A 13,285-nucleotide genomic window follows, 5' to 3' on the forward strand; every position below is an offset into this window, starting at 1 on the left:
TTATTCCCCTTCACTTAGGTTGATGATGTCGATTTAGGCCGGGATTGTCTTCTCAAGCGGCTGTGTGTGTACCTCTGTGTGTGTACCTCTGTGTGTGTACCTCTGTGTGTGTACCTCTGTGTGTGTACCTCTGTGTGTGTACCTCTGTGTGTGTACCTCTGTGTGTGTACCTCTGTGTGTGTACCTCAATGAGAGAGTTTGTGGTCAGTCGAAGTAATATTTGACCTTTTGATTTTTTTGTTTGGCTTTAAAATATGTATTTATTGAAACACCACATAGTATACAGCCTAAAGTAAGTGAAAATCCCTGTTTTTGGTTTAATAGCCAGACTACACTGAAAAGCTAGAGGGCTTTTAATTTAAAACGGATACAGGAAATGAAACATTCTTTATCAGGTCAGACAGGAGTATATCAGATAACAAGGAGGCTTAAAAGTACTGAAATCTGACCAAATGTACTTGTTAGACACAGGGACTTAGTAATGGGTATATATATGTATTGATTTGTTAGATCTCACTCTGTTCCTTTTGTGACTGTGCGCTCTGCAGGCAGAAGATGAAGACGTCATTCTGCGGTCCATTCAGGGGATTACGGTGGGACTTTATGTTGCCAAACACAATTCCACCATGAGAGCAGAGGACAGATGAGACCAGAGGACATATGAGACCAGAGGACAGATGAGACCAGAGGACAGATGAGACCAGAGGACATATGAGACCAGAGGACAGATGAGACCAGAGGACAGATGAGACCAGAGGACAGATGAGACCACAGGACAGATGAGACCAGAGGACAGATGAGACCAGAGGACAGATGAGACCAGAGGACAGATGAGACCAGAGGACAGATGAGACCACAGGACAGATGAGACCAGAGGACAGATGAGACCAGAGGACAGATGAGACCAGAGGACAGATGAGACCAGAGGAAAGATGAGACCAGAGGACAGATGAGACCAGAGGACAGATTGTCCTGGAAGGCCAACAGGTACTAACTGATGTGGACAACATTGCACTCGCTGCTACCATGCTGTTTGGACTAATGTATGCAATGAACCTGGACGACCCCCCTAAACTGAAGTGCACGTTCGAAGTGCCCCAGCAAATGTTAATGGAGCTAGACGGCAACATGCTCTCCAAGAAAGCCCAAGCGTTTAAAAACAAACTGTTTGAGTGAGCTGTTGCCATGGACCATTGTGCGCTTTTACAGCATTCATCCTGGACTTTCATCGATACAACTGTCTTGCACTTCCTTTGCTCATGCTTTTTGCTGTATTGATTTGCATGTTTCAGAAATGTGGGTTTTTCCTGGGGTCATGTGTTTTCAGAATGTACCACTTGTCATGTGTTTCAGAATGTACTAATTGCGCTACTTCAAAATGTCAGTTCTTGTTTTTATTTGTAATACTTTCTTTACGTGGTGAGAAACCAGGCCATTATTATACTGTCATGTATTCTTCCAAAGCAATGCCATATCTTTTTTGTATTAAAGTTCCCTTTCATATTAGCAGGTTACTATTTAAATAATGGATTTGCAAGAACATTTCCTTTTTTCGGCTAGGCATTGACATTTTCTGTTAATTGTTTACTATGAATGAGTTACAAAAATAAGCCTTTCTTTGCCATTTGGTCCAATAAACCTTTCTTTTGGTCGGGAGAATAGTTTCCTGCTTGCTGTGTTCTAACACAATAATGTATATGTACATGCATCACAAACTTTTTCTATTTCTTCTATTTCTTTATTTTCAATGTATTTGTTAATTCTCCTGGGGCTGCATGATGGAAAAACCAAAAGCTCATCTGGATGTGTGGTGGTTGTTAATATTGTTTTATTTTTTGAGAAAAATACATGAATGTTGTTCAAAGAAATGTGTTTGTCTTTATTGACTATTTGTTTTAAAATGTTATGATAAATGCTATAGATATAAGAGATTAGGATGGATCCTGTAGAAGAATGTACGACATGCCTCTATTCACATGAAATAAATAATCTTATGTACCCCTTGAGCACTAGGTAGATTAAACAGAAACTATAGCATGGAGTTTAAACAAAACATTCATGTGGCTTCAACAGGTACAAATGAAATGAGTATATTAAAAGCCTATAATGAACATAAAAAGTAATGTTGGTTAAACATAGGGTAAATGAATATACCTGTATTAAAGGAAATATTCAAATGAACATAACAATTTCATGTTTCTTTGACATAACATAGTTGTGTGTCTCTAACATTATGGAATAGTTTTGAGTACACATGTTTTTAATGTGTGCAACCGGTTTCCATATTAAAATCATGTTAATCCAACTGCCTTTTTTTTCAGTGCAGTGGTCAACTTTGATGAAACTGAAAGTAAAGATGCCAATGAACCAGATTCAGCCTTTGCTGCCGCCAGTGAGAGCTCAGATGAAGATGACCAGATGGAGCCTGAGCCTCTGTCAGATTTGAAACATCCCTCTCTCCCCCCTCACATAAGGTGCATGGCTCACACCTTGAATCTAGTGGCCAAAGATACAGAACTGAAAAATGCTACAAAGCAATGTCAAGGGCTGTTTTTGCAAAAGCATCTGCTCTGTGGAACAAGGTTAAGCGGAGTTCAAAGGCTTCTGATACTGTGGAGGAAAAGCTTGGGATTAGCTTTGTTGCGCCAAATGACACAAGATGGAACTCTGTATTTCTTTCCATGGAGCGACTGTCTCGCATTGCAACACTAACTACCAAGGCAGAAATGAATGTGGATGAGGTCACCTCTGCAAATGATGCCACTCCCCTACATGACAAGCTGCTCCTGCACGATGTGAGTGATGAGTTTGGCTTTCGTCGATTCTCACCAGATGAAGTCAACTTCATACACAAGTTTGTGGATGTGATGAGGCCTTTGGCACTTGCACTAAACATCCTCCAAGCAGAGAAGAACATCTTTCTTGGGTACCTGGCTCCAACCATTGTGCAACTGCAATGTCATATGAATGACCTGTTGGATGAGAGCACAAAACCCACTGCTGCAGAGGGTCTCATTACATGCCGTCCCCTCATAAAGAGCATCTTGCAGTCACTGAGCACAAGGCTGGCAGGTCTTCTGGAGAAGAGGGAGCACATACTGTCCGCTATACTGGTGCCAAGATTCAAGCTTGACTGGGTCCAAGATGAGGAGAAACATGTGCAGCACAGATTGATGCTGAAAAGAGAATTGCAAACCAACTCTGATGACTCGGATGCAAGAGACTCAGCTCAAACCCAGTCCAGTGGCGAAAGTAACAAGAAAGATCCTGCAGCTTCATTCTTCAGATTTAACAGAAACCCTCAGGTTCCTCAAAAATCTGAAGTGGACACGTATTTGGATGCCCCAACCACAGATGGGTTTGATGAGTACATGCAGTTTCCAAAACTCAAAAGGCTGTTCATAAAACACAGCACTGCCCTCAAGCGCTCCGGTAGAGAGGCTCTTCAGCATCGGTGGTCAAATATTCAGGTAGGGATGAGCTGTGATTATATTCCTCATCTAATTATTTCAGTAATTGCCATTTGCCTCAGTACACAATTCCTTTAATACAGATTACTGTTACAATGTTTGCCACAATAATCATGATGTTAAAATGCCTTCTCTTCTTCTTCTTTCTTCTTTTTCTTTAATTTCTCATTCAGGCCCAGGAGAAACCGGCTGGGAGATGACAACTTTGAGAAGCAGCTGATCTTGAATGCAAACAAAAATATTTGAAGGTATATATATTATTTTTGTGACCTGTTTTTTGGGCTATAGAAGTACAATGTATTGCTAATGGAGATGAGTATATTGGTGTGCAGAGGTGAGCTGCATGAAAATAACAGTCAGAGCATATCTTGTTTTTGTTTTTACAGGAAGCAAGAAACAGCAGATCCACCAGGGAGTGACCAGACCACTTTGACCGAAACAGCAGATCCACCAGGGAGAGACCAGACCACTTTGACCAAAACAGCAGATCCACCAGGGAGAGACCAGACCACTTTGACCGAAACAGCAGATCCACCAGGGAGAGACCAGACCACTGTGACCAAAACAGCAGATCCACCAGGGAGAGACCAGACCACTGTGACCGAAACAGCAGATCCACCAGGGAGAGACCAGACCACTGTGACCGAAACAGCAGATCCACCAGGGAGAGACCAGACCACTGTGACCGAAACAGCAGATCCACCAGGGAGAGACCAGACCACTGTGAGCGAAACAGCAGATCTACCAGGGAGTGACCAGACCACTGTGACCGAAACAACAGATCCACCAGGGAGAGACCAGACCACTGTGACCGAAACAGCAGATCCACCAGGGAGAGACCAGACCACTGTGACCGAAACAGCAGATCCACCAGGGAGAGACCAGACCACTTTGACCAGTGACAGAGGATCTTCATTCAGATAAGGCCTTTTCAGGATGGACAGAAAGTAACAATGTCCTTGCCCCTGCACACTTTTGGACTCTTTTTTTATTTTCACAAATTATTATTTGTGATTTAGTTATTTTAGTTATTTATTTGAACTGTAACCAGTGGTGACAGATCTTCACTCAGTATTTTCACTCACACTGGACAGAAAGTAATAGCAGTACTGTCCATGGGCCTTGGGCTCTGACTGACTCTTTAAGTTATTGGGTTTTTTTACCTAATTTTTTTTACCTTTTTTTGCCTCATTCATTTGGGCTGAATATTGCACCCAAGTTATAGAACTTTTTGTTCTTTGGGCAAACAAGTCAGGAAAAAAAAAGAATGCGACTGACTTAATGAAAAGATAATTAATGTTTAAATGTTTTGCACTTTGAATATTGAACTTTGAGGTACAACCTTAGTTTCATACCTCAGCCTGGTTCCTACCTCGTGTTGTGTTAGTACAGAGTTATGTCGGCACATGTTTATATGTTAAATGTTTGCACAATGACTACTTTCACTTTTGGTACTTTAAGTATATTTAGATTATTATACTTAATAAAGACCATTCAAGAAGCATGTTTTTCCTCATGTTTTTGAAAATATAATGTAGAGATGAAAGCTGCAGCTGCTACTAGTGTGGACTGAATGGGCGGCAGCAAAGCGTTATGGAAATGCCAGTATTCTGATTGCTGTCTGTGGTTCTATATGGGTTATGGAAATCATTTTGACAAATAATAGCTCGCAGCAACGTATTGAAAAAAGAACTATAAACTATAAATTAGTTCATTTTTGAAACCATGAACTTTAGTTCAACATTTTGAATTATGAACTATGAACTGAACTAGTTCATTTTAAAATGTGTGAACTGTGAACTGAACTAGTTCATGTAGAAAGTGAACTTTCCCAACACTGCTCTCAATGCTCTGTGGTCTTTGTTTTTGAAAAGGCCCCCAGATCTCCCCATGTCGCCCGACGACTTCATGGTTATACAGAGATCCAAGGAAAGGCACGCGCACTAGAGGACGTGTCGGCTCATGCCCTAGCTCAGCATCATGACTGAGTCATAAGTGTGTAAAGGTGAAGTAGACAGAGTAATTAAGCTTGAAGGACAGAGACAGGGAGGTTAGTAGGTGGTTACCAACGGATGCCTTCCCCTTGCCGCAATGGCCGTATCTGTTTATGGCCCGTTTCCTTACGTTACACCCAAAAGGGCCTCGCCCAGAAAGGGGTTGAAAGAAAGATCAGGATGAAAAAGTGGGGAGAGAATGTGGTTTAGGTTTAGGCAAAGAGCCAGAGTGGTTAAGATTAGTGGTCAGATTAAAGGTAAAGTAATAGGCCTGCTGATGTATATTTAAAAGGAATGAGAGGCATGGACCTAGTATTTATGTTTAGGTACCAAACCCCAATAGGTTAAGTCTAGGGGTAAGATTAGGGTGAGGTAATAGGTCTGTTGTTGTATATTTAAAAATACTGAGAAGCATGGACCTAGTATTTGTGTTTAGGCACCAAATCCCAATTGGTTAAGTTTAGGGATCAGATAAAAGGTAAGGTAATAAACCTGCTGAGGCATACTAAAAGAATGAGAAGTATGGACATAGTATTTATGTTTAGGCACCAGATCCTAACCGGTTAAGTTTAGGGGTCAGGTTAAAGGGTAAGGTGATAGGCCTGCTGATGTATATTACAAAGAATGAGAAGTATGGACATTGCAGTTATGTTTAGGCATATGACCTCAAATGGTTGAGTTTAGGGGTTAGATTAAAAGGTAAGATAATAGGTCAGCTGAAGTATACTTAATAAGAACGAAACGCATGGATAATGTACTTATGTTTAGGCATATGACCCCAAATGGTTAAGTTTAGGGGTCAGGTTAAAGGGTAAGGTGATAGGCCCGCTGATGCATATTACAAAGAATGAGAAGTACGGATATAGTATTTATGTTTAGGCACCAGACCTCAATCGGTTAAGTTAAAGGGTACGGTGATAGGTCTACTGATGTATACTACAAAGAATGAGAAGTATGGACATTGCAGTTATGTTTAGGCATATGACCCCAAATGGTTAAGTTTAGGGGTCAGGTTAAAAGGTAAGGTGATAGGTCAGCTGATGTACCCTCACAAGAAAGAAAAGCATGGATAATGTACTTATGTTTAGGCATTTAACCTCAATTGGTTAAGTTTAGGGGTCAGCTTAGAATAATATAAAATAAAGATTTATTTTTCAAACTAAACGATCCGAAAATTGTGTTCATTTGCATGTTGTGACTCCCATCCTCAGCCACTGGAGTGGTTTGCAAAAATACTGTAGCAGTCAGCCATCCATTCGTGGTCTCCTGCCTCCATCTAGTGGTGACAGGGGGTAGTGCAAGTATCCTTTTCTCACATGGTTTGTTTATTAAAAACAATTTATTATTATTGTAAAGGATACCAGAGGGATTGTCATAAACCCTGAGTGACCGGAGAGGTTCCTTTGGATTAAGCTTGTGAAGGGGAAGAGTACTTTATTGGTTATTTTTAGTGGTTAAAATTGAAAGACAAATGGTCTTTGAATCAGAAAAAAACCCAAAATATTAGTCAAAATAATCCGTTTTGTTGTCTAAAAAAACCAGGATTATCTGAAGATCAAGTTGCCATAGTTTGTCATTCATCTAAAAACAGAGAGAGTACTATGTTTTTTTAAAAAGAGGTTTATAGGGTCATGTACTATTGACGCTCCTATTTGTCCAGTGCAATCTTCATGAACGGCAGCATAAAAAGCTCTCCAAATAGAGAGAACAATCATAGCCATTAGCCTCCCTAGGTTTTGACTCGTGTTTTCAGTAGCATCATTAGCATAGCATGTCGCTCCCCAATAGCCGTGGGCTAATGGTATCAACATCCGGTCCGGGGTCATGGTTCATATACTCCTGAGCTCATGACGGCATCCGTTAGCACTCTATTAGCTCCGTGGTAGCACGGTAAAGGTTGTTATCTGACCCTTTTTGAGGGGAATAGACTTTTTATTGTTTTTTTTATTTTTATTGTTTGTGTCTATATAAAGGTGAAACCAAACGGTATCATTTATAATAAATAAATATACATAGATCCTTTTTATAGAAAAAGAATCCCAAAATTAAATAGGCTACTTCTCAGAGAGGTTATGTTTGCATTTGCGTATTACAAGTCTTTAATATTAGGAGTGAATAAAGCGGATGTTACAGCGCCTTCACTTAATAAAATTAGTTAGTCAACCGCTTTTTGTATTATTTTAGAATAAGTAAGAGAGTTAAAAAGGATTGGAATAAAGTAGTTGTATTAAGGGTTAAGCGACCCACCTATTAAAAGTTCTCTTTTAGAAATAGGGTGAAGATAGACGGAGAGAGGGAGAGAAAGAGGTGTATCTCTGGTGGGATACTGGTTAGAGAAGTTCAGAGGTCAGGAGTTGGGCAGTGCATACGTTCCACTCTCCCTTAGCCGGAATAGGCTTTCTCTGTAAACCTGCTACCCTCTGGCAGGACCCCGGAAGGCCTGAGAGGGGAAAGGTCTGGGTTAAGTGTAGTGAGCAGAGAATCCTATTATTATGTCATATGTAGAATAAGAAAGTAATTAATAAACATCATCCTACTGTAATTATTATTTGTGTTCTGTATATTAAACCTGTAGTTGAGTAAAAAATAAGCATCTTTATTCAGCATCATTACTAAGAAGAAAGGAGGGAGGGAAGGAACAAACCGAATCCAATTATTTTTGGTGTTTTTATTCAATAGAAAATGATCAATCAACGTATATATACTTTTTAAGTATTACAGAAATAACAATAACTTGTCATTCCCTAACATCTTATTTCAAAAAGGAAAACTATAAAGAAATAATCACAATAATACTAAATTCTGTCTAGTCTATCCAAGGGGATGAAGTAATAAACGATGAGGAAGATATGAGAACAAATATATATAGTGTTTATATTTTATCTTTCTCTAAAAAATATATAGGACCCCTATCAAGGATTATGTTTTTTAGTTAGACTCCCCTAACAGGAAACACTTAAAGTGATTGGTTCCTTACCAGTAGATAGATTTGGAAATATACTCAAGAAACATGTATAGTTTTAACTTTAGACACTCTAAAAGGAGTGTATATATGTACATAGAGGATTCCTAACAAAAGGATGTAAAAAAAGGAAACAAAGAGTAAGACTCCTCTATAGAGAAACCACTATGGCTGCTTAGTGCAGTTCAAGTCAATACACTTTGGAATAATAGGAAACATGTATAGTTTGACCTTTTATGTATTTTTTTGAAAATATATACAAATATGTGAAAGACCCCCTATCCAAAGGAATTACTTTGTAGTTCAACTCCTCTTGTTTTGGAGACCCTCTAGGTGCCTTGTTACCTTGAAAGGAGTAAACTCTAAAAGGGAAAATGATTATGGTCAAATTACTGTTTAACAAGTCCCGAAGTATAGTCCTGTCCCTCGGCTTATTTTATAGGTTTAGGAATGATTTCCAGTGTTCCCACATTTTTTCAGCCGTGTAGGGGGTCCAATGGATACGGTCCCCTTTGGTGGAGAAGTATTTACGCTCCAGTTCCGGTATGTAGTTTGGGGTTTGAATGATCAGTTTATTAAGGGTTCTGATGTTTCTGATGGTGCTAAATGACAGTTCCGGAGCGTAGTTGATGCTTGTCATACGTACTGTGGCATTGGGGAAGGTATCTCTGGTGGAAGCTAAAAGCTGATCCAGATTATTTGATACGATAGCTCTGTTGCTATTGTCCCTATCGTTGAGGCCAAAGCACAGAAGAACTTTTCGGACCTCTCCTGATGTTGGGGTCATGTGTTTGATAAGAAAGGCGGCCTGGCCCAAATTGGCCCCTGGGAAGCTATCCACCTGTATTTTGATATTCTCTATCGGTTGGAGACGGGAGATATTGGAGTCCCCAATTATTAGGACCTCACGTTTAGGGTTCAGGGACCAATTCTTTTTCTTATTTCCCCGGTGTTCATGGCGTGTGGCCAGACTTGTCGGAGGAGAAGGGGAAAGATTGAAGTCCTCCGTTATTAGAGGTCTGGAGCGTTCCGGTCTAGGTTCCGGAAACATGTGTGTTGTCAGAGATGTGTTGTCTAGCATCTCAGTCCTAGGAGGGCGGGTGGTCGGAGTAGAGGGACTAACCGGAGTTAAATCTCGGTTAGGGAAAACCACATTCTTGGCCATTAATTGTGGCTGAGGGATTGATTGGTTGTTGGTGATAGTTAGGGGGGTAGGTGGCTCTAAGGGTGTCCTATTTTTCTCCGGAGGTTGTTCCCCGCTTAGGCCTCGGGATGCTCCAGTCTCGAGTTGGTGGACTGGAGTGGTAATGTCCCCCAGAAAGGGGGGTCTGTGTACATCGATCCTGATGTTCATCAGATTGAGGTCTTCTGCCGTTTGGATAAAAATCCAATTTTCTGTTGTGTGGAATTTTGATTTTATCCAATGACAGGCTATGTCCCAGGCCCTTTGTTCTTCTCCGTCTGTCATTTTCCTTAATTTAGACAGCAGATCTGTGATTGTTTGAGTGTGGTGCTCATCAGAAATCTGTAAGCCAGTCTGCAACCAATTAGTGGCATTGCCCTGAAGCAGATGGGAGGTTTCTACCGTTGGGGTGTAGGGCCGAAATGTAGTTGCTAATTTGTCTTTGGCCAAGAACAAATGTGGAAGGAGGTTGTTTGCGCCCTGTATGGTCTTCCTAATTTTTCCTTGGTGGTGGTAGGTACGCAGGATCCTAAAGATGATTCTTGTGAGAATCTGGAAGTCATTGTACTCCCTGGACGTCATATTGGCCGTTCTCTATTCTTTCCTTCTTTTCTTAGATTCCAAATCTATGGAAAGGATAGAGTAAATATTGTGAGTTAAAGACTGATCAAATAGGAGCTTGTGATTAGAACAGAGAAAACGAGCGATTCAATCAATCAAACCCCGGTTCAGAATAAGTCCCCCGTTTCTCCAGGCACTGGCTGGGAATCGGTTAAGTAAAGCCACCGGACCTCCCCATGTCGCTCGACGGCTTCATGGTTATACAGAGATCCAAGGAAGGGCACGGGCCATAGATAGCGTGTCGGCTCTTATCTTAGCGTGGAATCATGATTGAATCAGAAATGTGTAAAGGTACAGTAGACAGAGTAATTGAAGTTTGAAAGACAGAGACACGGAGGAGGGTAGCTGTGGTCACGGCGGATGCCCCCTCTTGCCGCTTTGGCCGTATCTGTTTATGGCCCGTTTCCTTTCTTTATCCCCACATAGGGCTCGACCGGATAGGGGCTGAAAGAAAGGTCAGAACGAAAAAGTGGGGAGAGAATGTGGTTTGGGTTTAGGCGAGGAGCCCGAATGGTTTAGTAGTTGTATTTTAAGGGAAAGATGGTTAATGTATTTTATAGAATTTGGAGTTAAGCCCCTGCTTCCAGCTGGTAAGGTTGAGGGGTCAGATTAAAAGGTGAGATCATAGGTCAGTTGATGCACACTCACAAGAAGGAAGCGCATGGATAATGTACTTATGTTTAGGCATTTAACCCCAATGGGTTAAGTTTAGGGGTCAGATTAAAAGTTAAAACAATAGGCCTGCTGATGCTTATTGAAAGGAATGAGAAGTATGGACCTAGTGTATTTAGGAACCTAATAAAGTTAGAGATCAGATTAAAGGTCAGGTAATAGGCCTATTGATGTCACTAAAAATAATGGGATTAATACAAGAGGGATAAAATAGAATAAAATAGAATAAAATAGAATAAAATAGAATAAAGAATTATTAAAAAAAATAATGATCCGAAAATTATGTTCATTTGCATGTTGTGGCTTTCATCATCAGCAACTGGAGTGGTTTGCAAAATTACTGTAGCAGTCAGCCATCCATTAGTGGTCTCCTGTCTCCATCTAGTGGCGGCAGAGGGTAGTGCGAGTATCCTTTTCTCACATGGTTTGTTTACTAACTTTAGAGGTTCATACATTTTAAACAGCCAACAGGAAACTGTGTTTGGAGTTCAGAGCAGAAGATTTGAAGGGGAAAAAATAAAGATGACGAAAATAAATGTATTGATTTTTTTTTTTTAAACAAACAATAAATTGATTTTCTGTATTATTTTAGGTCCTTTAATAAAGGAACACACTAGTAGTTTGTGATTGGACAGAGAAGAGTCTGCTTATTGTCCCGAGTCAGTGGTGAGGACCAATCAGAGCAGAGGAAGCTCCACCAGATGGAGCTGATGCAGGATTTCACTGCTGCACCTTGACTCAGGTGTTGTACTTCAGTTCAGCTTTTAGTTACTTTAGTTCACTTCATTACCTGCTACTTTATTCTTCTACCATTCTACATCTTAGAAGCAAGTATTCTACTTTTTCTGAAGTACATGTATGTGATAACTTATGTAAAGAACATGTTGTGTAAACGTTTCAGATCTAGATTAATAACACTAAATATAATCACCAAATTGTCCTGCCTTAACTATATATTAAAATATGATTCCTTGGTGGAATTCACGAGGCACAATGTACTGTATATGACCTTTATTTAAAAAAGAAAAAGCTCCTCCTTTACCAGCTGTTACATTAAAGTGAACAGACGGATTAATTAATTATTATTATTAAATAATGTGAAACATATTATCATGAACTGGTGCAGAATGAGTACTTTTGCACTTTAAGTATATTTTGATGTTTAAACTTGTACTTTAGTGAAGTGTTGAATAGAGGACCTGAAACTGATTATTATCACACTGTGGTTTCACTAATGTTTCTGAAACTAAAGATCTGAGTCCTTCGTCCTCCTCTGTGAGAAACCAGAAACCAGCTGCAGTTCCTCAGAGTGACCACTTGAGGTCCTCCTCCTCCTCCTCCAACACCTTTAGCTTTTATTTTTGGCCCATATTTGAGCTTCCCGACTGAATTGAACACACCTTTTCTTTTCGTTTGTTGACGTGTTTGGACTTGAGTTATTTTTTTTTACAGTGAAGACTAAGAAACAAAATGGCTTCCGTCCTGCTCAGCTGGTGTTTAACACAGAACACCTGAAGAGAAGACTACAACAGAGAAAGAGTCCCTCACAGTTTCATCAGAAACTAAAACCTTAATGTGCTCTGTGAAAACAGAAAACTTAGAAATAAGTTAAAAGACTGTCAGCAAAAGTAGTGAAACAGTTCCCGTTGAATGACAGTTTATAGAATATATTCTAATGCCATCAGATACAGATATTGGCTGTAAGTACATGTTGTAACTTTACAGTCTAGTACAAGTACACTTCTTCATTATCAGGACACATGTAACAAGGTGAGAATACTGCATTAAGACGTTTGAGTTTCACTGTTTAGACTTTAGATCAGAGTTCCTGAGGGGGGGCCAGGAGGGCGTGTTGATCGACCAATGAAACGCAGCCAGAGTCTCTCAGGTGTTTCAGGAGCAAAGGCCCAGGTGAGCTCTCTGATGGCTGCTGGGTCCTAGTGCCCTCCCGTTGCATCCCCCTCCACATCAGTAGCCCTCCTGACAGACTGACCCCCATCAGCCTGAACTCCTCTTCCTCCTCACAGGGAACTCTTTCCTGTGTGTGTGTGTGTGTGTGTGTGTGTGTGTGTGTGTGTGTGTGTGTGTGTGTGTGTGTGTGTGTGTGTGTGTGTGTGTGTGTGTGTGTGTGTGTGTGTGTGTGTGTGTGTCCTCACCTCACTTTTTACAGTTAGCAGTCAGACTGGTTGGACTGAGTCTCATGCTGCGTTCACAGGATCAAATGTATTTGTGAATAGAATTATTGGGAAGGGATCTTTAACAGAGTTTCCTGGAAAAAAATGGAAAAACTTCTGTCAATATCTTTCTAACTTAACCAACTAGGAAGACACTCATCCCGCACTCATCCCTCCCCGTAACGCTAGTCTTATGAATGAAGACTCTG

Source organism: Notothenia rossii (assembly GCF_949606895.1).
Source record: "Notothenia rossii genome assembly, chromosome: 6".
Lineage (NCBI taxonomy): Eukaryota > Metazoa > Chordata > Actinopteri > Perciformes > Nototheniidae > Notothenia > Notothenia rossii.